General features: G+C 33.8%; 1 protein-coding gene and 1 pseudogene across 1 annotated transcript in view; one reads left to right on the top strand and one right to left on the bottom strand.

The window, feature by feature from the left end:
* SOX6 (SRY-box transcription factor 6) overlaps positions 1-26,389 on the top strand; it is a 383,942-nt gene that overhangs the window by 133,471 nt on the left and 224,082 nt on the right. The window lies entirely within an intron of this gene.
* Positions 17,557-17,657, bottom strand: LOC123643183 (annotated as a pseudogene).

Genomic DNA, 26,389 nt, shown 5'->3' with positions numbered 1-26,389 from the left:
CATTGTTTTACCTTTTTGCAAATCTCTTTAATGTGTGGTTTAACAGAAGATGCTGAATTCTTGCATCTGCTTTTGCATTCAATCTGTTGTGCTAAGTTTTGATAGAAGTATATGAAGAAAATTTGACCTTACTTTAATATGGAGCTGAAAAAGAGAGGAGAATCTTATAACCTTTTCATGTAATTGTGAATATTCTTTGATACTATACCAAATTTCACAAGTATTAGTTTCTTAAAAGTTAGATCCAATGTAGGATCTGAAATATATCAATTAACTTTTCATACTTTCACTCTAAAATTCATTGGTTGAACTTGAACTTTGAATGAATCTTTTACTTCATGCATGATTTTGTAACATCATGTTATCTATCTTTTCCTTATGTTGACACATTTTAATATATAGTATCAAAAATCACATTCATTAATATCACCACCAATCTTGTCAGAAAAGTCTTTAAGTATTTGGAAATTGTCATGCTCATGATGGCAGATGGAAGTTTTCCAAAATCCTCATTTTGCCTTGAATGTTTTAACCAACACTATCAGTAGTTTTTCTTTTTTTAAAAAAATATTTTTTAATTATTATGAGTATATAATAGTTATATATCTTTAAAGGGTACATGTGATGTTTTGATATAGGCATACAGTATGAATTAATCAAATCAAGGTGATTGGAGTTTGCATCACCTCAGGAATTTAACATTTCTTTGTGTTAGAGACATTCCAATTCCCCTCTTTTAGTTGTTTTGAAGTATAACCTAGCTTGTTGTTTATAGTCACTTTGTTATGCTATCAAATATTGGTCAATCTAATCATCTAACTATATTTTACCACCTATTAACCATAGCCATTTTATCCCCCCCTCTTCCCCACTACCCTTTCCAGCCTCTGTCAACCATCATTCTACTTCTGTCTCCATGAGATCAATTGTTTTTAATATTTAGCTCCCACATATAAATGAGAACATGAGAGATTTGTCTTCTGAGCTTGGCTTTTTTTACTTAACATAATGTGCTCCAGTTCTATCCATGTTGTTGCAAATAGCAAGATTTCATTCTTTTTTATGGCTATATAATATTCCTCAGTGTATATGTACCACAATTTCTTTATCCATTTATCTGTTGATGGACACTTAGGTTAATTCCATATCTTGGCTATTGTGAGTCCTATTACATTAAACACAGCAGTGCAAGTATCTTTTTGATATACTGATTTCCCCTCCTTTAGATATATACCCAAAAGTGGGAATAGTGGGTCATATGGTAGTTCTATTTTTAGTTTCTTTGAGGAACCTCTATACTGTTCTCCACAGTGGTTGCACTAATTTACATTCCCACCAACAGCATCCGAAGGTTCCCCTTTCTCTGCATCTTTACTAGCGATTGTTATTGCCTGTCTCTTTGAGAAAAGCCATTTTAACTGGGGTGAGATGGTATCTCATTGTAGTTTTAATTTACATTTCTCTGATGACTAATAATGTTGAGCATTTTTTGATATACCTGTTGGCCATTTGTATGCCTTCTTTTGGGAAATATCTATTCAGATCCTTTGTCCATTTTATAATTGGATTATTTGACCTTTTTCTATTGAGGTGTTGGAGCTCCTTATATATTTTAGTTATTAATCCCTTGTCAGATGTGTAGTCTGCAAATATTTTCTCCCACTTTTTGGGTTGTCTCTTCCCTTTGTAGATTGTTTTCTTTGCTGTGCAGAAGCTTTTTAGTTTGATGTGATCCCATCTGTCCAATTTTGCTTTGGTTGTCTGTGCTTTGGAGGTATTATTCACGAAGTCCTTGCCCAGACCAATGATCTGAGTGTTTCCCCAGCGTTTTCTTTTAGTACTTCTTAGTATCAGGTCTTAGATTTAGTCTTTAATCCATTTTCATTTTATTTTTGTATATGGCAAGAGATAAGGGTCTGGTTTCATTCTTCTGCATATACATATCCAGTTTTTCCAGCATCATTTATTGGAGAGACTGTCCTTTCCCACTGTATATTGTTGGCACCTTTGTCAAAAATAAGTTCACTATAGATGTATGGATTTATTTCTGAGTTCTGTATTCTGTTCCCTTGTTCTGTGTGTCTGTTTTTATGCCAGTAGCATGCTGTGTTGGTTACTACAGCTCTGTGGTATAATTTTAAGTCAGGTAATGTGATTCCTCCAGTTTTGCTCTTTTTGCTCAGGATGGCTTTTGCTAGTCTGGGCTTTTTGTGGTTCCAATATAAATTTTAGGATTATTTTTTCTATTCTGTGAAGAATGTCATTGGTATTTTGATTGGGATTGCTTTGAATCTGTAGATTGCTTTGCATAGTGTGGACATTTTAACAATATTGATTATTCCAATCCACAAGCATAGAATGTGTTTCCATTTTTTTGTAATTCTCTTCAATTTCTTTCATCAGTGTTTTATAGTTTTCATTATACAGTTCCTTCACTTCTTTGGTTAAGTTTCTTCCTAGGTATTTTGTTTTATTTGTAGCTATTGTAAATGGGATTATTTTCTTGTTTTCTTTTTCAGATTGTTTGCTGTTGGCATAGAGAAATGCTGTGGTGGATGAAACATTCTTTAAATATCTATTAGGTCCATTTGGTCTATAGCGCAGATTATTTCCAATGTTTCATTGTTGATTTTCTCTCTGGATGATCATCCAATGCTGAAAGTGGAGTGTTGAGATCTCCAACAATTATTGTATTGGGATCTGGCTCTTTCTTTAGCACTGATAATATTTGCTTTAATATCTAGATGCTCCAGTGTTGGGGGCATATATATTTACAATTGTTAAATTCTCTTGCTGAATTGATCCCTTTATCATTATATAATAACCTTCTTTGGCTCTTTTTACAGTTTTTGTCTTGAAATCTGTTTTATCTGATAGAAGTATAGCTATTCCTGCTCTTTTTTGGTTTCTACTTGCATGGAATATCTTTTTCCATCTCTTTCTTTTCAGTATATGTATGCCTTTATAGGTGAAGTATGTTTCTTGAAGACAACATATATTTGGCTTTTGGTTTTTATCCATTCAGACACTCTATTTCTTTTGATGGGAGTGTTTAGTCCATTCACATTCAATGCTGTTATTGATAGGGAAGGACTGACTACTGCCATATTGTTATTTGATTTCTGGTTATTTTCTGGTCCTCTTTCTTTCTTACTTTCTTCCTGTCTTCCTTTATGAAAAGTGATTGTCTCTGGTGGTGTGTCTTAATTTGCTTTTTATTTTTTGTGTATTTGTTGTAGATTTTTTGATTTGAGGTTACCATGAGGCTTGCAAAAAACATTTTCTAATCAATTATTTGAAATGTATGACAACTCTGCTTACAAACAAATAAATAAGCAAAGGGGAATCTAACAGAGATTCTACCTTTTAATTTCATTCCCTTCTGCTTTTTAATTTTTTGTTGTTTCCATCTATATCTTTTTATACTATCTATCTTTCAAAAAGTTGTTGTTATTTTTGATAGGTTTGTGTTTTAGTCTTCCTATGCAAGATATAAGGGGTTTATACACTGCAATTAGAGCAATAGAGTATTGTGTATTTCTGTACTTACTATTACTAGTGAGTTGTATATCTTCAGATGATTTCTTTTTGTTAGTTAATATCCTTTTCTTATTTTTTTCAAGTTCAAAGTATTAGGGGGATACAAATGTATAAAAGGATTACTTTTATAATGCTTGAGTCAGGGTTGTAAGTGTGCCTGTCACCCAGATAGTGTTCATTATACCCATTAGGTAGGTTTTCGCCCATCTCCTCCATCGCTCTCCTTCCTGGTGGATTTCCATTGAGTCATTCTTCCCTCTATGCACATGTGTGTTCATCGGTTAGTTCCAACTTAATAATGAGTACATTTGGCATTTGTTTTTCCATTCTTTAGACACTTCACTTAGGATAATGGTTTCCAGTTCCATCCATATGTTGCAAAAAGCAGTAAGTTATCCTTCTTCCTGCCTGAGTAGTATTCTATGGTATACATATACCACATTTTGTTAATCCACTCATGATAATTTACAGTCCCACCAATGTTGTATAAGTGTTTCTTTCTCTCTGCTAGATTAAAGTCTTTTTCTTTCAGATAAAACTCCTTTTAGCATTTCTTGTAGGACAGGTCTGGTGTTGATTAAATCCCTCAGGTTTTGCTTTTCTGGGAAAATCTTTATTTCCCCTTTAAGTTTGAAGGTTATGATTACAGGATATAATATTCTAGGGTTAAGGTGTTTTCCTTCAGCACTTTGAATATATCATGACACTCTCTCCTGGCCTGCAAGGTTTTCATTGAGAAGTCTAGGGCCAGATGTATTGGAGCTCCTCTATATGTGTGTTTTTTTTTCTTTTTTCTTGCTTACATTAGGATCTTTTCTTTATCTGTGACCTTTAGGAGTTTGATTATTAAATGCCTTGAGGTAGTCTCGTATGGGTTAAATCTGCTTGGTTTCTTATGTCCTTCTTATACCTCTTTCTCTAGGTTTGGAAAATTCTTTGTTATTATTTCTTTGAATAAATTTTCTACCCCAATCTCTCTCTCTACCTACTCTTTAAGACCAGTAATTCTTAGATTTTCTCTTTAGAGGCTATTTTCTAGATCTTGTAAGCATGCTTCCTTCTTATTTATTCATTTTTCTCTTTTCTTTTTTGACTGTGTCTTTTTCAATAGCCTGTCGTCAAGCTCAGTAGTTCTGTCTTCTGCTTGATCAATTCTGCTTTTGAGAGACTCTGATGCATTTCTCAGTTTGTCAGTTGAATTCTTAAGCTCTAGAATTTCTGCTTGATTTTTTTTTTAGTATTTTGATCTCTTTGTTAAATTTTTCTGATATGCTTTTGAATTCCTTCTCTGTGTTATCTTTAAGTTCACTGAACTTTTTCAGGACAGCTATTTTGAATTTTTTGTCTGAAAGATCACCTATCTCCACCACTCCAGGATTGGTCACTGATCCTTTATTTAGTTCATTTGGTGAGGTCATGTCTTCTTGAATGTTCTTTTTTTAATTATTTCACAATATTATGGGGGTACAAATGTTTAGGTTACATATATTGCCTTTGCCCTGCCTGAGTCAGAGCTACAAGCATACCTATCCCCCAGATAGTGTGCACCGTACCCATTAGGTGTGAATATACCCATCCCCTCCTCCCCCTCTCACTTGCCCGACACTCAATGACTGTTATTACCACATATACACATATGTGTTGATCAGTTAGTACCAATTTGATGGTGAGTACACATGGTGCTTGTTTTTCCATTCTTTTATACTTCACTTAGTAGAATGGGCTCCAGCTCCTTCCAGGATAATGTAAGAGGAGCTACTTCATCATTGTTTTTTGTGGCTGAGTAGTACTCCATGGTATACATATACCACATTTTATTAATCCACTCATGTATTGATGGGCACTTGGGTTGTTTCCACATCTTTGCAATTGTGAATTGTGCTGCTGTAAACATTCTAGTGCAGATGTCTTTTTTATAGAATGTCTTTTTTTCCTTTGGGTGAATGTTCTTCAAACTTATGATGTTATCAATTTCTGGGCCTTGAGGACTTAAATATTTATTTTAATCTTCACAGTCTGGGCTTGTTTGAGCCTATCTTTCCTAGAAGTTTCAGATATTCAAAGGGAATTGAATGTTGTGGTCTAAGCATTTGGTCACTACAGCCATATCAGTGCTGAGGGAGCCACAAGCACAGTAATGCTGTGATCCTTACAGGCTCCTGATGGTACCATCTTGGTGGACTTGGGTAAGATACGGGAGAATTCCCTTGATTACCAGGCAAAGTCTCTCACTCTCTTCCCTCACTTTGTGTGCTGGGCTGCTGGAGTTAGGAGAGGAGTGGCATGGGCACTCCCTTGTGGCCACCAACACCAAGTCACAGCTGAAGCCAGACCAATCTAACCCAAAACCCGTGGTCATTGTTGCCTGGTTATGTCTGACTAAAGAGCTCTTTAGTCAGCAGGTGGTGAATCCTGCCAGGACTGGGTCCTTCTCTGTAAGGCAGCCTGTTTCTGGTCCATGGTGGGTCCAGAAATGCCATCCTGGAACTGAAGCCTGGACACAGGGGCTTCAGGAGTCTGCTTGGTACTTTATTTTACTGTGGTTGCTGGTATGCAAGTTGCAAAACAGAGTACTCTGAGCTCTTCCCTTTCCTTTCCCCAAGTGAAAGAAGACTCTCTCTGAGCCTGTAGTTGGGGGAGGGGTGGCACAAGCACTGGCTTGGCCACAAATGCTGGTGACCCCTTACTGGATCATGTTTACCCCAGGTCCACTGGCTCCAAGCCAGCACAGCCATAGAAACTGCCTAAGGACTGTAGCCTTTGTGGCCTAACTGCCTTATGAATTAATTTAGTCCAGGCCCCATGCTGCTTTTTGTCAGCTTGGTGGTGGGGCTAGCCAGAACTTGGGCTTCAGGATAGTGGATTTCCCTCTGGCCTGGCTTGTCTAAATGCTCCCTCCAAGGGTACTGGCAGAATTCTGCCCTGTGCTGTGTTCCCCTGTGCCAGGGCAGCCCTGAGTTTTGATGCAGATCCCCACAGTCACCTCAGTCTCCCTCCCCAGGGCACACAGATTCTCTCTCCACTCTGTGTGCTGGCACAGCACTGCTGGGGGATGCCAGAAGGGGTGGCGTAGGTAATGCAAGATTGTCTTTTCTGCACTCTTCAGTGCCTCTTCCTCAATATAATGTTAAAACTAGGTGGTATGATCACTCACCTGATTTTTAGTCCTTCTGAAGGTGCTTGCTTGGGTGGATAGTCTTTGAATTAGGTGTTTGTGGGGAGGGACAATCACTGGAGGTTTCTATTTGGCCATCTTGCTCTGCTCCTTCCACCCCCCCAAATCCTCAGTTTTTCTTGAAATAAAAAGCTCACTTGCCAAATCTTGAAGTCTGAATAATTATATTTTGTCTCTTACTTGTTCTTTCAAATAAAAATGTTGTTCTATAATAAAAAGCTGTGAAAAAGTCCAGCTTGCATCTCCAACAGTAGCACAAGTGGTTTTCCTTGAAACAACTCATATACCTGTGTGTGCAAGAGAAGTGGTTCCTATTTCATCACACAGATTATTAAAAGTTAATAAAATTAACAATTTTTCATTGTTTAATCAAGGACATTCTTAAGTGAAACTGGATTTTTTGTTTATTTGTTTTATTACAAGTATGTCATAGTGAAGAATGCAATGACTACTAGTGTAGTTTGGTACCTTTAATTCATGCCAAGGGAGCAGCAGTTTTATCCACTATTTCATTTGTGTCATCAGTGCAAATAGCATCACTGTAACATGCAAGTAGTGCCTTAGGAGTAGCATAAAACTATGAAAATTATTGACCTCAGGGACACCTTGAATAGTTCTCTGGGACCTCCAAGGCTCTATGGACTACACTTTGAAAATTGTTGGACTAGAACCTTAATTAGCATATAATTACCTTGACATTAAATTAATTGGTCAGTAATAACTACAAAAAAAATTAGTCACGTTTAAGAGTTCAAATATTTTATGAAGACCATGAGTGAAATTACTGGCCTAAAGAAATTAATTGCTTTTTTCTCCTGGAACTGGCATAATAAACATGGGATGTGGAGTTGATAAGACGTATGTTTGATTCATGGTATAAATTGATCAGTTTATTTAGCCTATTTTACTCTCAACTTTCTAACCTGTAAAGTGGTCAAAAATAAAAATACACGCATTTCAGGATTATTTTGAAATGAGACAGTGGTTATAAAATAACTGACAAAATAGGTTCTCAGTAAATAGTAGTTTGCCAGTAGGAATAGGAACGAGCCCATTTGGTTATGTGCTTCCAATAGGGAGCTGGAACCATTCATTACCTCCTTTTTTTTTTTTTTTTTTTTTTTAGAGACAGGGTCTCACTCTGTTACTCAGGCTGGAGTGCCGTGGTCCAATCATAGCTCATTATAGCCTCTAACTGCTGGACTCAAGAAATCCGCCCACCTTGGCCTTGCGAAGTGCTGGGATTACAGGCATAAGCCACTGTACCCAGATTTCATTACCTCTTGATTCACAAATTATGTCATAGCCAATGATTAGACAGGTATAATAACATTGAGAGGATGTTCTAACAGTCCAAGAAATTGGTATTATCATATATGTCAGGTTTACAGTGTAGTTCATGTCATTGATGTTTGCTCAACAAAAAATGATATTCAATTTATTGATAATTAAAACATTTTTCAGATAAACTAGGTCTGGTCAGCTTCATTCCCATCTTATTACAGATAGTTGACCTATTATATGCCTCCCAAGCCCTTGTAGTATTATTAAATCATCTTGTTTAACTACAGGTCAAATTCCCTTACCCAAAACTTTAAGAGATTTTCTATATAACTTTGGTTCTGGCATTTTAATGTAGTGGTAGCTAAAACTTAGAGGTCTTCCTGTTAAAATAGGATATTCACATGTAATATTTCTGGATTTATAGTTGATAAAATTTTTTTAGTGTAACTGTGATAGGCAAGATTTTAAAATATATATATTTATTTAAAAAGTTACAATATGATTTTTAGTAAACACAAAAATAGTGTGAAAAGCATTTTTAAGTGTTATACTATTATTAATTTGCTATATTTCACTTTAGCCTTTTTTGTTTGAATAAATGTATATAGTTTTAAAATATACATTGTGATAATATTTATATATAGCTGATTCTTGGAAAAAAAGCTTGGGATAGTAATTAATCTCCATGTTATTTATAGGCCCAGGAATACTCTGTGCTGAGCACCCTAGGTGCTTGGGTGTGCCCTGGGTATTTCCTTAGTCTACAGTTAGCCCTTGACCAAAGTCTCAGGGGATAGCTATGTCACATTAAGAACTGGCCCATAGTACTAGACCTCCCACACACTTAGTATTTAGGTCATTTGTTTGAATTTAAAAAAAATGCCAGGCTAACCACTTAATAAAATGTGTGTATTTTCATCCAAATGATGTTTTTATGAATAAGGACTTTGAAATAAGCATAAATTGTACATTATTCTCTACATTTTTAAATGTGTTGCTACTGTTGGTAATTACTACTGAGTGCATAGTTAATGCACTTAGGAAATTTGATGCAATTATTCCGTTTATTTGTGATTCCCCTTCAATCCAAATTGCATTAAACTATTGAAAAAGAAAACTACAGAGAATTTAAGTCATTTAAAGAATACACTCATTTTCTCTTCTCTAGTAGTAAACTTCTATTGCACTAACCGAGATAAAATTAGAATGGGCCCGACATTGTAAAAGATAGGGTTCCAAAGTTTATATAATTTTGAATAAAATTACCTTTTAAATACAACCTTAAAGAGTCTGGGCCAATTGCAAGGCAACCTCCTTATGGAAGTCAATGAGACCCATGAGTATAACTGAGCTTAAACTTTAGCTAGTTTAACTTTAGAGAAATTATTTTTCCTCAAGCCTCTTTTCAGTACTTAGGAGTCGATCATACCTGGAAATGGATTGAATAGACACAAGCTGGTAGCTCTTAGAAAGCCTAAAATGACAGAAATAACAGAGAAAGGTCTAAGACTATCTCTCTTCCGTGAGTGCTAGCATTTTTTAAAGCTCAGAGAATTTGGGTACTGGAAAAGATCTCCGATGCTGAAATAGTCTGAAAATAAGTAAAGTGCAAGAGGGGTGCAGCTTTTGTAGGTCCACTTTTTATTTTATCCTTTGATCATAAACTAGTAAGAAAAGTACGCATTTCACAGAAATGATTCAATACCATTAAAATGGTTTGGTCAGGGAATAGAGTAAGGCAGAAAGACACAAATCTTAAATGGGAAGGAATAACTCCACATCCATTTTGTTCAGTAAACATCATTTGTTGTTAGTTCTCTTTCAAGTTAATATGAAATTATTTGCTATTTATTATAAATATTTTAATAATATTTTAAAATATCTCTCTATGGAAGAGATGAGATTCAAAATGAGATCTATTCCATGGCTTTAAAATTATGTTTTTTCACATAATAGTAATGAGCGACCTGTGTTCTTGTGCTTAAAGCAGAGTTACATTCCTATTAACATTTGTTTAACTAGGCTTCCATCACAACAGGTGCACAATTATTTTTATGAGTAAAATATTATCAGCCTTCAAAATTAGCCAGGGCAAAATGCAAGTTGTGTGATTAAATAATCAGAGCTGATACTTAAAATACATTTGATTTCCACAGGAATTTTAAAATGCTAAATTCTAGTCTCTTATTCTGATGTGCAGAGTTGCAATTGTTTGTTGTAAGCAGTAGTTTGTATTGTAACTAGTTTGATATATTTCACATAATTCAATTGACATTATGAGACAAATTACTAAAAATATAATACTAGGTTATTACTTCTAGTCTAACATTTTAATCTACCAATGAAATAATATTATGCTCCACATTAAATCAGTAAAAAAAAGGTAGCCCTTTCCTTTTGAAGACTATTCTGCATTCAATTAAAAGACATATCAATTTAGAAAATTAAAATGCAATGTGTACTTATCTAAATTTAATTTTAGGGGTAAAAATAATAAGAATATGTATTTTATCTCATAAAATATATATAGGTCTTATTTACCCAAACTTACTGAATATCTTTCGAATAAGACATGCTGATACTTGGCCGGGCGAGGTGGCTCACACCTGTAATCCTAGCACTCTGGGAGGCCGAGGCGGGTGGATTGCTCGAGGTCAGGAGTTCGAGACCAGCCTGAGCAAGAGCAAGACCCCGTCTCTACTAAAAATAGAAAGAAATTATCTGGCCAACTAAAAATATATATAGAAAAAATTAGCCAGGCATGGTGGCGCATGCCTGTAGTCCCAGCTGGGGAGGCTGAGACAGTAGGATCGCTTAAGCCCAGGAGTTTGAGGTTGTTGTGAGCTAGGCTGATGCCACGGCACTCACTCTAGCCCGGGCAACAGAGCGAGACTCTGTCTCAAAAAAAAAAAAAAAGACATGCTGATACCTACTCCTGACATTATTGGTGAACAGTAAGTACTCACAAATGGTAAAAAAACAAACAAACAAAATTCACACCTCCCCCGCAATCATCCATACACAGCTGAACTGAACAGGAAGCTTATCTAGGAGGCAACTTTACCATGTTTTGGAAGTGGTACAACAGTACAGCTGTTAGAAACCAATTACAGGCAGGTAACTGTTTGTTTTCATATCTAAATCTGTTTGTCAATCAGGGGAATGCACTGAATCAGGAGAGAAGATCTCAAATACAAACCACAGAGTAAGACAGAACATCTGGAATGGGTCCAAGCCACAAGAATTAGGGCAGGAGTATAAATGGAATCAAACCATACATGTGTATATGGCTCCTGTCTTTGACTATACTCTTCAAATAGACTCAGAAGTAGAGATATTGGGAAAAAATGTCAACTTTCTATTGGTAGCAGTCTGACTTTAAGGCTTGTTAGAAACTATGTGGTTACTTATAGGAGATTGATTGTAAAATAAATATACAGATCTTTACAAGTATAAGACATTTTTAATATTGGCTCATAATCATCTTTCTTAAATGAATATTTCAATTTATTTTTTAGTTTGGAAATACATTGAGATATACCTCTAAGCGTATTCTGTACTCTTAGGTAAGTTTTTCTACTTTGAAATTCATCTACAACAATTTCTAGCTTATATAGCTGTTTATGGACAAACTTTAGTTTTATCTGGACCCAGGAACACATTTTTATTCAAGTTAGTAAAACCACATCTACTGTTCAAATGTGTATTAATAGCTGTTGTGCTCAGGTTGCAAGATGTCAAGAGACAGTGAAGTATACAAAGAGTGTTTTACATAAGTCTATATGGCTAGAAGTTTTTCCAGGCTGAAATGTGGGAAAACCTACAGAGACCCTGAAGTTTAAGTTGGTAACATCAAGGGAGCATAAATAGAAGTTTATTAAGAAAGCTAAAGAAAATGAAATGGGCACGACCATGCTGTGGTTTTGCTTAAACACAGGCTTTTGAGAATCCTGGATTTCTTGTTAACTGGTTACTGAAAGGAGCTCTTTTATTTTTCCAGCCATAGTTTAGTGCCAGTAGGCATTTGCCTCAAATCATGATGGCTGTTCTCTAACCCTCACAGTTAACTGTGTATTTCTCAGCCATGGTTATCATGGTTTACAGTTGCCCTCCCCGATGAATGTTGAAAAGGATTTCACTGGAATACTTGTTATTTGTCCTCGGTCTCTCTCTGTGTCCTATTCAGTTTTGGTGTTAGGAAGAAGAGGAGGGGATCAATACTACCTGTTATGGTGCTCTGTACCTGGGCCATCTTTCAGGTATTTACAAATCCTTTATCTGTGATGGAATCAGAATGAATGATGAAGAAAAAATGAATAAGAAATGATGAATAAATGAGATGAAATGAAATGCTGGAGGAAATAGTTATGATTTTTTTTCAGTCTAAAGCAGAGAATTTGCTTAAGGAAGAGCTCTGAGGAGATTCTCTGTATTATACTTCATAAAGAAAACTAGAGGTAGGACCACACACAAAAAATGCCTTTTCTCTCTCGTGATGAACTGAATTTTATTGTGGTTGACACTGAGAAAAGCTTTCTTATTGGAACGTTAATCTCAGAACCAGGAAGGGATCCTGAGAATTCATCTCCTCCATCCCTCTGTTTTCAAGAAGGAACGCATTTGTAAAATCTCACCCAATCCAAAAATATTTTTTGAGTACTTATTATTTAACCATCATTGTGTTAGGCTATGTGAGGTTTACATTACTTCATATTTTCTACACTCAGACATGAGAAGTTCCTGTTTTTAAAGACCTACCAAGAAGCAAGAGAGTGCTGACAAAAGAAAGGACTAACATTTATTGGGCAAATACTTTGTGTCACAGTGCTTTTTTGTATTTTATTTCACTTAATCCTCATATTAATATCATGAGTGGGCATCATTGTTCTCTTTTTAGAAAGAAGAAAATGGAGGCTCAGGAAAATAAAATAATTTTCTCAAGACACGAAGATAATAGTGGCCAATCCAAGACTTGAATCTAGGACTGTATGATGTTAAAGCTCATGCCCTTTCCACTAAGACATGCTAATATCTACTCCAGACATTATTGGGACACATTTCCTCATGCACTTTCTAAATCTTCCACACTACTCTTTGACCCAAACAAACAGAAAAACAAAAACAAAACCAAATAACAAAAACAGTGATCATTATCCTCTGTATGAGAATGTCATACTCTTAACTATGAAATTTAATTTTTTGTTTTGAGAATTGTGGGATCTTTTCTACTTTTAATGCCTGTAATTTTCATTTTCAAATTATGCCCTGGTAAATTTTTCCTTTTCTATTAATTTAAATTTTTCAGGTTTGAGGATCTTACTTACCTTTACTAGGCCTTGGGTTTTCTTATGAGCTATCAAGGATGACTTCATATTATTCTAGCTTTCTAGGATAATGTGATCTGCAATTCAGTGGTGAATCATCTATGGCTATTAGACAGTTGACAAGGTGCCTGGATATGTCATGAGAGTAATTATAGAATATAAGCTTTGGAAACTCTGGATGCTGGCTAGACTTCGGAGATTCTTACATTTCTAGCATAGTGAATAGCACATATGTTTCTGTTTTTACTGTAAAAACTTAGGAAACTTTAATAGAATTTAATAATAAATTGAACTCTGGTTAATTATTAAATTACAACTATGAGAAATTGTTAAGGGAAGATTGTCATTTCTCTCTTACAATGACTACTTACTACTATGCCCACAATCTTTATCTCACACTAGAATCTGTTAATCACTTGATTTTCTTGAAGTCTTTCTATTCACACTATAATTTTATGATATCCCTGAAGATATTTTAGAAGTCAGCTTTATTCTCTTTTTTTTTTTTATCATGTCAATGAAATAGCTGGTATTCATGGAATGACAAGTGTCTTGAATTTGGGCCTATACAGAGGACACTATTTAGGATTGTGTTACCAAATTACCTTAAACAATTTCCATTTAAAAAGTTCCAATTCTTGAGAGGAAGACCAAGAGAAATCAGATCCAGGGGTATACTTAGAACCATAGGTTAGACAGATATCTTAGGGCTGGCTAAAGTCATATTAGGGATATGAATACTGCATCTCTTATAGAGTGATAGAGTTAAAATAAGTAACACTGGAAGACAGGAGCAGTGGGTGATGGTTCTTTCAGAAACTGAGTCACCCTAAGCAATCAAACAGAGATGTACCTGCCCACCTGTAGGTTAGATAACAAGAACCGAAATGTAAGCTCTGCTAAAAATGAGAGTCAGGACATCAGACACAGAAGGACTGGATATAAGGTACCCAGTAATATAGCACTTTATAGAAGGAGAGAAATAGGTCTCTATAAATAGTGTTTGAGAGTATTGTGACCCCGATCCTAGGTGAGATTGTCCACTCTTGGCTATCTGCTTAGTATAATTAGAGACCAATATTTATGGCTAAATAGAAGGAAAGATTTTCTAGATTACTCTAAATCTGTGTTGCACAATAATGAAGCTACTAGCCACATGTGGCTATTTGATAAATTCAAATGAATTAAAATGAACTAAAATAAAAACTCAGTTCCTCAGTCACACTAGCCACATTTTAAGGGCTTAATTGCCATATCAGGTTGGTGGCTCTCATATCAGACAGCAAAGATATGGAATATTTCCATTATCCTAGAAAGCTCTATTAGACAGTATTGTTCTATATGATAAGAGTCATAAAAGGCTAAAGGTTTGGGGAATTCTAATATTATAAAAATGTAGAATCTGCAATTATCTATAACAAGATATCTCTGACACTGTACTTTAAAGAAGCCAAGAAATAATATTGTGTCAAATATAGTGAGGTTTCTGAAAACATGATTTTGATGGAAGAATTCCATTTATATGAAGTTAGTTTTGAAATTGGTGTTTATAATTTTCTTATGCTGATTTGTATATTGTTGCAATAGATATAAACTTTTTTTCACTGATGAAGATGTATTAAAATTCTGTTGGAATGGATCATAACTTATATTCAGAACTACTGAAATTATATTAAAATCTATTTTTCTCACATATATAATATATGCTTGGTGAAGCATATCAGCTTTTGTGAGTTACTTGAAATTTTCTCATCTCCACTGATGGCTGATGGGAAAGTTGATCCTTCTATCTTTTCTTCATCAAACTGTCAACAAGGCAGCTTCCTGTTTTGAGTGCTATTTTTCACTGTATTTAGTACACATGTTTTCACACATTCTTCATGGTGTTTGATACAGATTTTGTGTGTTTAACTATGTGTAAGAGAGAGGCAAAAATATACACAGGAAAAGACAGAGAGAGACAGATTAGACATGCTAAGGAAAATACTAAAGAGTAAATGAGTAAAATATTAGTTTTGTTTTTTTCCCCCTTTTAAGTAAATAAAACTCTCAGAGAAAGAGAGAGAACCATTTGCATTTATCAGTCAGTATCTAACATTTTCCCTTTTATCCTAAACCCATGCCATCTAGGCCTTCTGGACATAAAATCTAGACACTTTTCAGCACTCTCCTACCCTCCTAGCAACCAGCTCCATGTTCTGCCTTAGTGTCACTTACCCTAGATTTGAGGTTGAGGAATCAAACTAACTGAAGGTGAAAGAGTACAGGGCTAAGACGAGAGGGAGATTTTAACAAAGAGGATCTCACGATCCCCTGAGAGTAGCCATCATTATATTTTGTAGCTTCTAGAAGGAAAACCCAAAAATCTGTTTGTTCAAAGTACTGCTTTTTGGCTTTGGCATGAAGATTCTTGAACAGACCTGGCCAGTGACATCATGGAACCAAAATACATGTGATAGGCATAGCTTGTTAGTTCCAAACTGGCTCAAACTTAAATAGGCAATTCACAGAAGAGGGTGTCTGAATAACAGGGAAATGCAAATTAAAACAATAATAATATATCATTTAGCATCCATCAGACAAAAAATTAAGTATGGGAAGCTTGAATTCTCATAAACTATTTGTGGGAGTCTAAGATTATACAGCTACTCTGAGAACAATTTAGCTATATCCAGCAAAGAGCAAAGCTGAAGGTACTCATACTCGATGAATTAGCAATCCAACTTTTATGTAATAGTTATATAATTATATGCTAAAGAAACTCTTATATGTATGCCAGAATGTTCACTGCAGCATTGTTTATGGCAGTAAAATAAAGAAACAGTTAAACAAGAGCTATACATATCAAGATGTATGAATTTTTAAAAAGACACAAAATTATTAATATATATCTAGTATATGATATAATTTATATAAACTGAAATCATGTAAAATAGTACAATAGATATTTTCTTATAAACACATATGTAATAATAGTATAAAAACATGTAGTGAATTGATAAACACTAAATTTAGTATATTAAATATTAAAAAAATAAAAGCAGGCTCTGCCTCAGGGGCGCAGGAAATAACCACGTAAATGTGATTGTTATCATCTGGTATTAGAGCCACTAGCTTTTCTCAGACTTTCCGTGATGCTCTTTGCTTCACCAACAGAAGCTTTCAAAGTTGCTTAAGCCTCCTTAAAGTGTGTCTGTTAGCCTCTCCCTGACTTCCTGTCACAGAATGAATGATGATACCTGAGTCTTTCGTCAATTGGAGGAGGTTCTTTTTAAAAAAACAAAAAGTCTGTCATTAATGTGGCATTTTAGCCACCTTGGGGATATCCTACAAATCCCAACCCTGTTTTCATTCATGTATATGTTTGTTAACTCCACTCATCTGGCAAACATTTTTAAGAGGCTTCTATATGGTAAGTGTTAGGAATACAAAGATGACTAAGAAATGGTCCCTACATATAAGGAGCCCACAGTCTATAGCAGCATACAGAGGTAATTACATTTTTTTTTAGCTCATGCTTTAGAAGATGCTAAAAAGGAATTGGTTCAATATTATTTAAATTTTTTCCTCAAGATAGATAAAAAGATTATCTCTCAAAGAAAGAGAAGCATTTGCATTTATTGATCAGTGTCACATTTTCTCTAGTATCTCAAACCCATGACAACTAGGGTTAGTATTTATATTTCTAGCCTAGACCTCTTTCTTGAACTCCAAATTTAAATACTAGTTTTCGACTATACATTTTTACTTGAAATCTTTAAATTTAACATATCTAAAACAGAAATTCTGATTTTCTTTCTAAAATCTACCACACTTAAATTCTTTCCCATCTTGTAAATGGCTGTCTTAGGTACTCAGGTCAAAAACCTTGAAATCCACTTTGAATCCTCCTCACTATGGTAAATATTTTCCATTTGCTCCACCCTAATCCTTTTAAACTTGCTCTGTGCTCTGGGAGTTCAACTTTTATGGACTGTGTTAGTGAGTTTCCTTCTTTGGTTTCTAGTTGGGTTCAACCAATGGGAAACATCACAGAGAACTGGAGGAGAGTGAGGTCAGTGTCCCTTCCCTCTCCTTACCATTTTGCTAAAGGTTGGTTGTGACCCTTTTACAACCCTATCCATACAAATACATTATCCAGGTTCCAGGAAGCATTCTCTCCTCTTCCTCTTCAAGCCTAGTTATAATAACAGCTTCATCCTATAACTAGCTCCTGGGTACATCACTATCCCTTGTTGTTTTCCTTAAACTTTTCCTCATGTAAATAATTTTATAAGTTAAACTGATGAGAACAGATACTACACTTGATCTTAGCCAAAATGCCGGGAAGCGATGTTATAGTTTTATCATTGTCCTCAAATTACACAGTTTAAATTAGCAACTTCCATTACCTTGGTCCAAGCCACCCATCTCTCTTGCCTGGATTATTGTAATAGACTCCTAGCTGAAATCTCTTTCTCCCTTGTCTCCATGCAGTCTTTCTACACAGAGGCTAGACTGACCCTTTAAAAATGTGAGTTAAATCATGTTATTCCTTTGCTCAAAAAACCCTCTAATGTATCTGTGTGTTAATCTAAGTAAAGGCCAAAGTCCCTATGATGTCCCTAAAGACCCTAGCAAGATATGTATGGTTCCTTTTTGTCTCTTTGACCTAATCTTTATTACTCTCCCCTTTCCTTTTCTTTTTTTTTGTTTTTTTGTTCTTGGTATGTACCTATTGATTCTCCTCAAATAGGCACCACCTAGAAACTTTGCATTTGTTGTTTCTTCTTTGAATGTTCTGCTCCTAGATATTCTCATGGATCACTTTTTAAGCTCCTTCAAATTCTTGCCAAAATGTTATTTTCTTAGGGAGACCTACCTTGACCATCCTATTTAAAATTGGAACCTCTTCCACCTACTCGGTTTTATTTTTTTCTATGATATTTACTTACTCTTATTATCTCTTTAATTCGTCATTTCTTTTATTTATTGTCTGAGTTCCCCCACTAAAAGGTAAGTTGCATGAAAACGGGGTGTGTGTAGGTTCCCTGCCTGACCCAAGGTAAATAATATTTATTGAAGGATTGATTAGAGGAATATGGTGAATTGGAGAGATGTAAAAGAAGCCTTTGAGTATAAGACAAGGCTATCTGGAGAAACTGCTTTTATTCTGTCTCCTTACCCTAGCTTCATTCCACCAGTATACAACTGCTCCTGAATGGAAGTTCTAGTTATTGCATACCACAAGACTATAAGATATTGTCTTCCCACTTATGACAGTAGTCCAGTTTAAACTTTGAGACTCAGATATGAAAAGTTTCTCTTTTAACTAAACATCACAAAGATTCAAGTACACAAGAGCATAGATATTTTTCATTTTGTTGAAATGGACAATAGTTCTAGAATGTGTTTTGCTTCCTGATATAATTATTTTTAAAATGTATATTGCTTATATAACCTAGGTTGGATATTTTTTCAAAATGCTTTATAATAAATGTATCTGTGAGGCCAATACCTACATATACATACATTTTTGTAGGTATTCATTAATAGAAACAAGAACTATGAGGTAGATTACTTAAAAATGTTTTTTCATAAATAGTAATTTAACTGAGGGAAGTTGTCAGTAAATGAGACACTAAGCGGTTTTACATACCTTGTATACAACATGTTTCTGCCTTTTTCTAAAACATGCTTCACATTAGAAAACCTCATTTAAAACACCAAAATTTAAATCAGAATTAGAATTTCAGTTAATATTAAATAACTACAACAAATCTTAGGAGGTTTACCCTGGTTTTTTAATTTATATTTCACATAAATTTTTAAAAAGGGATGGGTTTTATAATGTCAATAAGAATAGCTTGATAAGAAGATAGGACCTTCTTTTGTGAATATATTTTACTGCTTGCCAACCATTAATGTAAAAATTTGTCCTATATTCCTTGTGAATTACCTTAGGTTTGTCAGTGAATTTTGAAAAAAAAAAATCTCCAATTATTTTCAAGATAAAGAAAGCATTTATCCTAGTATGTATCAAAGCATTTTGCTAGACATTTTTACCTATGCGCTTTCATTTTATTTTTATTTTTTACAATAGCTTTATTGAAATATAATCCATATACCACATAATTTACCCATTTAAAGTGTACAATTCAATGTTTTTTTTAGTATATTCACAGAGTTATACAACCAGCACCACAATCAATTTTATTAATAGAATATGTATGTCACTCCCAAAGAAATCCCTTACCCTTTAGCAGTTACCTCCCATTTCATCCCAACTCCCCAGCCCTAAACAGCCACTAATCTACTTTCTATTTCTGTAGATATGTCTATTCTGACATTTCATATAAATGAAATTATATAGATGTAGTTTTTAGTGACTGGCTTCTTTCACTTAACAATGTTTTCAAGGCTCATCTATGTGGTAGCATGTATCGGTGCTTCATTCCTTTTTATTGCCAAATAATATTCCACTATATAGGTGTGTGTATATATATATTATACCACATTTTATTCACCCATTCACTAGTTTTTAAACATGGACTGTTTTCTTTTTTGGCTATTGTGAATAATGCTGCTATGAACATTTGTATACAAGCTTTTGTGTGAATATATGTTTTCATTTTTCTTGGGTATAAACATCTAGCAGTGGAATTTCTGGATCATATAGTAACTCTGTGTTTAACCTTTTGAGGGACTGATAGACTGTGTACCAAAGCAGGTGCACCATTTTGCCTTGCTACCAGCAGTGTATGTAGGTTCCAATTTCTCCACATACTCACTCTTTTGATTAACAACATTGAAAACATATATTTAACAATATTTAATAATAATTCTGCTGGATAGGTATTATAAATCTTATTTATTTTATATATGGAGAAACTAAGGCTCAGAAAAAGCATAAATAATTTGTCCAAATCACAAAGCTTAGTAAGCATTAGAGCTAGTTTTCAGACTCAGTTCTAATTTAAAACCCACGATTTTCATTTATTCTAAAATTATATTTACTTTTTCCGGAAATATTTTTGAGGATCATTTACATTCAGTACATATTTGAGTGTCTACCATGTTTTAGGAATTGGGAAAGCAGTTAACTAACTCACTGTGCTTACACACTAGTCAGACTAGCAACTCAGAAATATTTAGGTTTAGGGCAGCAATTCTCAAACTTTTACATCTCTTTTAATACTCTGAAAAATTAATGAGGTCACCCAAAAGCTTTTGTTTTTATAGCTTTTGTCTATTGATATTACAGAATTAGAAATTAAAACTGAGAAAATTTAAAACTATTTATTAATTCCTTTAAAATAACAATAAACATATTATTTGTTAAAATAAATAACATACTTTTACAAAAACAATTTAGTGAGAAGAGTGGCATTGTGTTACATTTTTGTAAATTTCTTTAATGCCAGGATTAAAAGAAGATGAATTCGCATGTATGCGTCTGCATTTAATCTGTGGCAATTTTTTTGTTTTAGTTGAAGCATATAAAGTACCACACAAGTATTTAAAAAGGAAGTATTTTAATAGCTTTTTCAGATAATTGTGGATATTCTTCTTCTGCATCAAAATGTATAAGTAGTGTAAAGGTTAATTGCAATGTGAAATCTGAAACATAATGAATTCTTCATGTTTTATTACATTGCACCAAAATCCATTGGTCTAACTTGTACTTGGAACAGATCTTTTTACCAGTGCATGATTTTGTAACATCTTGTCTTGGTCATTTGGAAAATGTTGACTCTCTTAGTTATATATACTTTCCCAATTAACATATTTCATGATACAATTCAAAAACATCACATCCATTAATATCAGATTTGTTACTTTGAAAGTTCAGATTCTATTATTGACAACAAAAACTATTAGTTGTTTTCTTTGAAGTGAAAACCTCATTTCATTTTCGGGAAAATATTTGTTAAAAATCCACATCTAAGTGACCATTGTTTATCTGTCACTTTTCTTTCAAGTAAAAATGGCATTCTATTAAAAAAAAGTGGCCAATTCAGATCTCAAGGAACCACACAAGTGCTTTTCCTCAAGATAACCATTATATTAGCAGAAGTTTTTTAATTGTATTTATTTGATTATGCACATTATTTTATAAAATATACTCCAAGTTGACAGCACACTTGATGATTTTCACTGTTCATCCTTTAATGTTGTTTCCATTTTCCCAACTACAAATGTAAACCTGAAAAAAGCAAACAAAAAACATACTCCAAGTTGAGATTTAATAAAATTAATATTTTTTTACTGCTTTATCAGTAATTTTTAAGTGAAACTGATATTTTAAAAAATACAAGTGCACAATTGCAAAGGCTTCAGTGACCACTAGTACAGTTCAGTGCCACTGCATTAATCGTGCTAAGGCACCAACAGTTTCACCCACCATTACTTTTGCACCATTTGGGCAAATATCAATATAGTGAAAAAGACAAAACAGATCATGGTAATATTATAAAATAGTTTTATGCATACAATTTAGGTGTGTGACTATGTTATATTCATACCCCAGCAGTGTCCAAAATGCTTTCTGGGATTCATAAAAATTGAATGTTTGAAAATCAAACAATAGATGTGTATGGTGAATGGAACAGGCATTCTCTTCCCAGAAAATTTGTGTTTATTTATTTTTAAAGTCTTTGACTATTATATAATGTCTACACGATTATTCCAAACATTAAATAGAAGGAAATTAATTTCTATAAATATCTTCTTACCTCAAATTGTATTCCATTAACTTTCTTGAAGTGACCTGCGGTAGAAATAATTTTTATTTTATGTTGGGAAGAAATAACTTAATGAGTTAGCCTTGAGCAAGAGACATTTTATTCCTAATAATTTCAAGAATCGTGCAATATTATTCATCAATGTAGACTATTGTACATTATCAGCATAGAAGTATATAAAGAATAACATAAAATTATCTCCTTACTTTGCCTCTGCTATCTTATTACATGTCCCACAGACAACCTGTTATGCAACACATTTCTACACATATTTTAGTTTTTATAAAAATGAGATTTTTAAAATAAAAACATGTTATTCAACTTGCTTTTTAAAAAAAACTTAATATAGACTATATTTATCTCATTTTTGGGTATAAAATTTTTGTCTGTTTTGTTTATTAGCCTCCAGAATCTAGCATAGTACATAGAATGTGCTCAGTAAATATTTATTAAATGAATGAATTCTTTGCATTATCTTAAGGGCTATCTGCATAATATTCCGAGCTATCAATGAATAGTAATTTGTTTATTCATTTCTCTATTGATAAACATTGGTGTAGTCTTAGTTTCTCACTTTTAAAATAGCACTGCAGTTAGAAAGATGAGTGGAAGGTGTTTTAGGCGATATGAATAGCATGGGTAAGACTCCAAAGCATGAGAGAGAAATGACTTTTCTGGGGTATTTAACATTTTCACTGAAAATAGTGTATGTGTTTGCATGTGTGCATGCACATTTGTAGTTGGAATGGGTAAGTGCTGTATTTTGATGGCAAAAGTGAAATGAGGCTAGATGGGCAACAAGGTCAAGATCATGAAGTGCTAAATAAGTCATGTTAGGAAGTGTGGACTTTGTTAGTGGAGAGCCTTTGAAGAGTTTTAACTGGGGGAGTGACATGATCATATCTACCATGCCTGAATTTCCTGCTTTCCAGAGGTTGGAATAAAGTGACATTTTATAGTCAATGAAAGTGTCTGTGATTATAGAACTTTATTAAACATTTGGAATAAAATAAATCATAATATTTCTGTATTATCCAACTTTTGTTCTTCATTGTTAGGATAGACTCTAAAATAGATTTTAATATAGACATTATATGATCATAATGGTAAAATTTATTGAATGCTTACTATGTGAAGACACTGTTCTAAATGCTTCTCACATATTAACTTGTATTAACTCACTTGACTTGTACAATACCCTATTGCTACTCCAATTTTATAAAGAGAACAAAACTGAAGTTACAGCCCTAGGAAGTGGTAGAGCTAAGATTTAAAACTAGGGAATCCGGCTCCAGATCCCATACTCTTAAACACTTCACCATACTGTTTACTCAATATGATTATTACTAAAATAGGCAAACAAAACTTAGTGAACTTATATATGAAACTACAATAAGTCAAAGAATTAAAAGTTATATTTCTTCATTTACAGAATGATGAAACCTCACTTCTGTATTCTCCTTTTATTCCAGTAAAGTTATTTCTTTTGTAAATATGGAGAGATAAAAGAAGTAAGTTTGCTGGCCAAACTGACATTAATTATAATGTCACATATTATGAAAGAAATTGATTTTTTAAATGCACATTACTCTCAAAATTAACCAAAAATATCATATCTAAAAAGTTAATGCTAGGTTGTATATTAATATATAATTTTAACCTAATGAGTATATGTGTGTGTATATATAATATGTATACATTCATAGTTCTCAGTAACATGAGTGAGGTTTTTTTTGTCATGCTATCAAAATATTAATGATATTTATAGGTATAGTAAAAATTGAATGATTTTCATAAAATGTTAATATTACAGAGAACCCACACTCAAGGAATATTTCTAAATCATAACCCACAACTAGAAATGTTCTTCTAGATTATCTAGTCCAAATCCTCATTTTACAGATGGGTAAATGGAGGCCCAGAGTGTTACTTGTACAAAGTGGCAAAATTGAAACTAGAACTCAGATCTCCTGACTTACATTCCAGTCACCTTCCACTCTGTAACTTCATAGGTAATGAAATATTTTATATACTCTAATATCTCTTATTAAACACCTTACAGATTATAAGATGAACATCATACTATTTTTGAGTTTGTTTCTTTTCTATTTCTCTGTCATTTTCTATATGCTAACACCCTTACTATTACTTGTATTGTTTATCTGGTCTCATTTTGGCTGTTAAATCTTTATAACTCTGTATTTCTGTTGTTCTACACTCTCAACATGCCACTGATTTTTTTAAATTATCCTTTTTGGTTGCTTTTTTTTTTGTTTTGAGACAGAGTCTTACTCTGTTGCCCGGGCTAGAGTGAGTGCCGTGACATCATCCTAGCTCACAGCAACCTCAAACTCCCGGACTCAAGCAATCCTCCTGCCTAGCCTCCCGAGTAGCTGGGACTACAGGCATGCACCACCATGCCCGGCTAATTTTTTCCATATATATTTTTAGTTGTCAGATAATTTCTTTCTATTTTTAGTAGAGACGGGGTCTTGCTCTTGCTCAGGCTGGTCTCGAACTCCTGAGCTCAAACAATCCGACCGCCTCGGCCTCCCAGAGTGCTAGGATTACAGGCGTGAGCCACTGTGCCCAGCCTTTGGTTGCTTTTTGATGCCTTGTTTCCTGAAGAACTTAGACTATCGTTCTTTATATAGCATTTACTCTTGTAATATTTAGAGGAAATTAGGAGGTGGGGAACCCCTTGAGCACTCAGGTTTTCAAATACATGGGCCAACGAGATGCAAGGATTCTTGTGATCCATAATATTTCTGTTCTTATATTTGATCAGTGGTGGATACTGAAGTCTTTCAGAATCCATATGTAACTGTTTTCCCTATAAAACATTCTTATTTGTTATTTCTGAAAAAGTATCACTTAGACTATGATTAACCTCCCTAAACCAACACATACTAAAACTCACATTCTGGTTCTAGAGTGAAATTCTTAGTATTACTGGACAAGTTGTGTTTCTTATAATATTTTCCTATTGATTGCTTCTGTCATTTGGCATATTTCATTGTTAGATTACATGTTAGACTTGGGAAATTGAAAATGTGCTAAACTAAGTAAAGAATCAATGTTGCTTCTTAAGTGGATTGAGGAAAATTATTACCAAAATCAACTACCTACCACAATGGATTGTTTCATTTAGTTTTTTAAAAAGAGGTGGCATATTATAGAGAAAGGAGTTCTGAATTGGGAATTAGGACTTCCAGGTTCTAGTTCTAACTCTGCCACTAGCTAATTAACTATGTGACATCAGGCGTATCACTTTCCCCTCTGGCTTTCAGCTTTCTCATTTGTAAAACTTGAGGGTTGAATGATCTCTTTGATTCTTTACAATATTGATTTTCTGAGTCTATGATTGTTTGAATAAGTACACTTAAAAAAAGACATTTCAAGTTATTTTTTAATAGATATGATAGATTTTTAAAAAATCACCTTTAGATGTAAATTAATTGTAGTAGAACCAGTTGTGGAAAATATAGCAGGGAATGAATAAGCTGAGCTGATTGGGAAAATAAATTTTTTTCTTTCATAATGTTTCTCTTTTCCCCTAAAAAGTTCACATATGAAATGGTCTCTATAACAACTGTTTAAATTCAAATATGGAAATATACTTTGAGCTATAAACATATACACATATCAGAAATACTACACACATACCCACACACATCCTCTCCCTTCTTCCAGGTCTCCAGTTCTCCAGTGTATGGGGTCAATCTGGGACTTCAGATAGGGAAAAATAAGCACATTTGCTGTAGTGCTAATGAGAACTATGAAATTTCAAGATAAGAAAACTTATTCTCAGATATCAGCCTCAAAATTGGATGTTTTGAAGTAGAACTGGAAGGTTTGAAGTTAGGGTGTAAATTTTGGCAGTGTGATTTCTGGGTATATCATGTATCCTCTGTGTCTGTTTCACCATTTATAAGTTGGTGGTGATGATAATAGCTACTTACAAAGTGGGTTTTTTTAACTGACAGATAAAATTGTATGTCTTTATTATGTGTACAATATGATGTTTTGAAGTATATATACATTGTGGATTGAATAAATCTAGATAATTATTAACAACATGTGCACTGCCTCATATAATTATCATTTTTTGGTATCTATTATACAACATGGTGACTATAGTTAACAAGGTGGTTTTATGACTGAAGAAACCTAATGTACTTGAAAGCACTTTCAAGTACTTTTTGATTGTTTTGATTATTATTATTATACCTGGTTAATTTTCATGTACAGATGAACTAAAATAATATCATAACTCATGTCTACTCTTTGTATACAAGCTAAATTTGTTATAACTTATGAACACATTTTGACATAATCTTTTA

Source organism: Lemur catta, chromosome 7, assembly GCF_020740605.2.
Source record: "Lemur catta isolate mLemCat1 chromosome 7, mLemCat1.pri, whole genome shotgun sequence".
Taxonomy (NCBI): domain Eukaryota; kingdom Metazoa; phylum Chordata; class Mammalia; order Primates; family Lemuridae; genus Lemur; species Lemur catta.
This window is presented reverse-complemented; position numbering and strand designations above follow the sequence as displayed.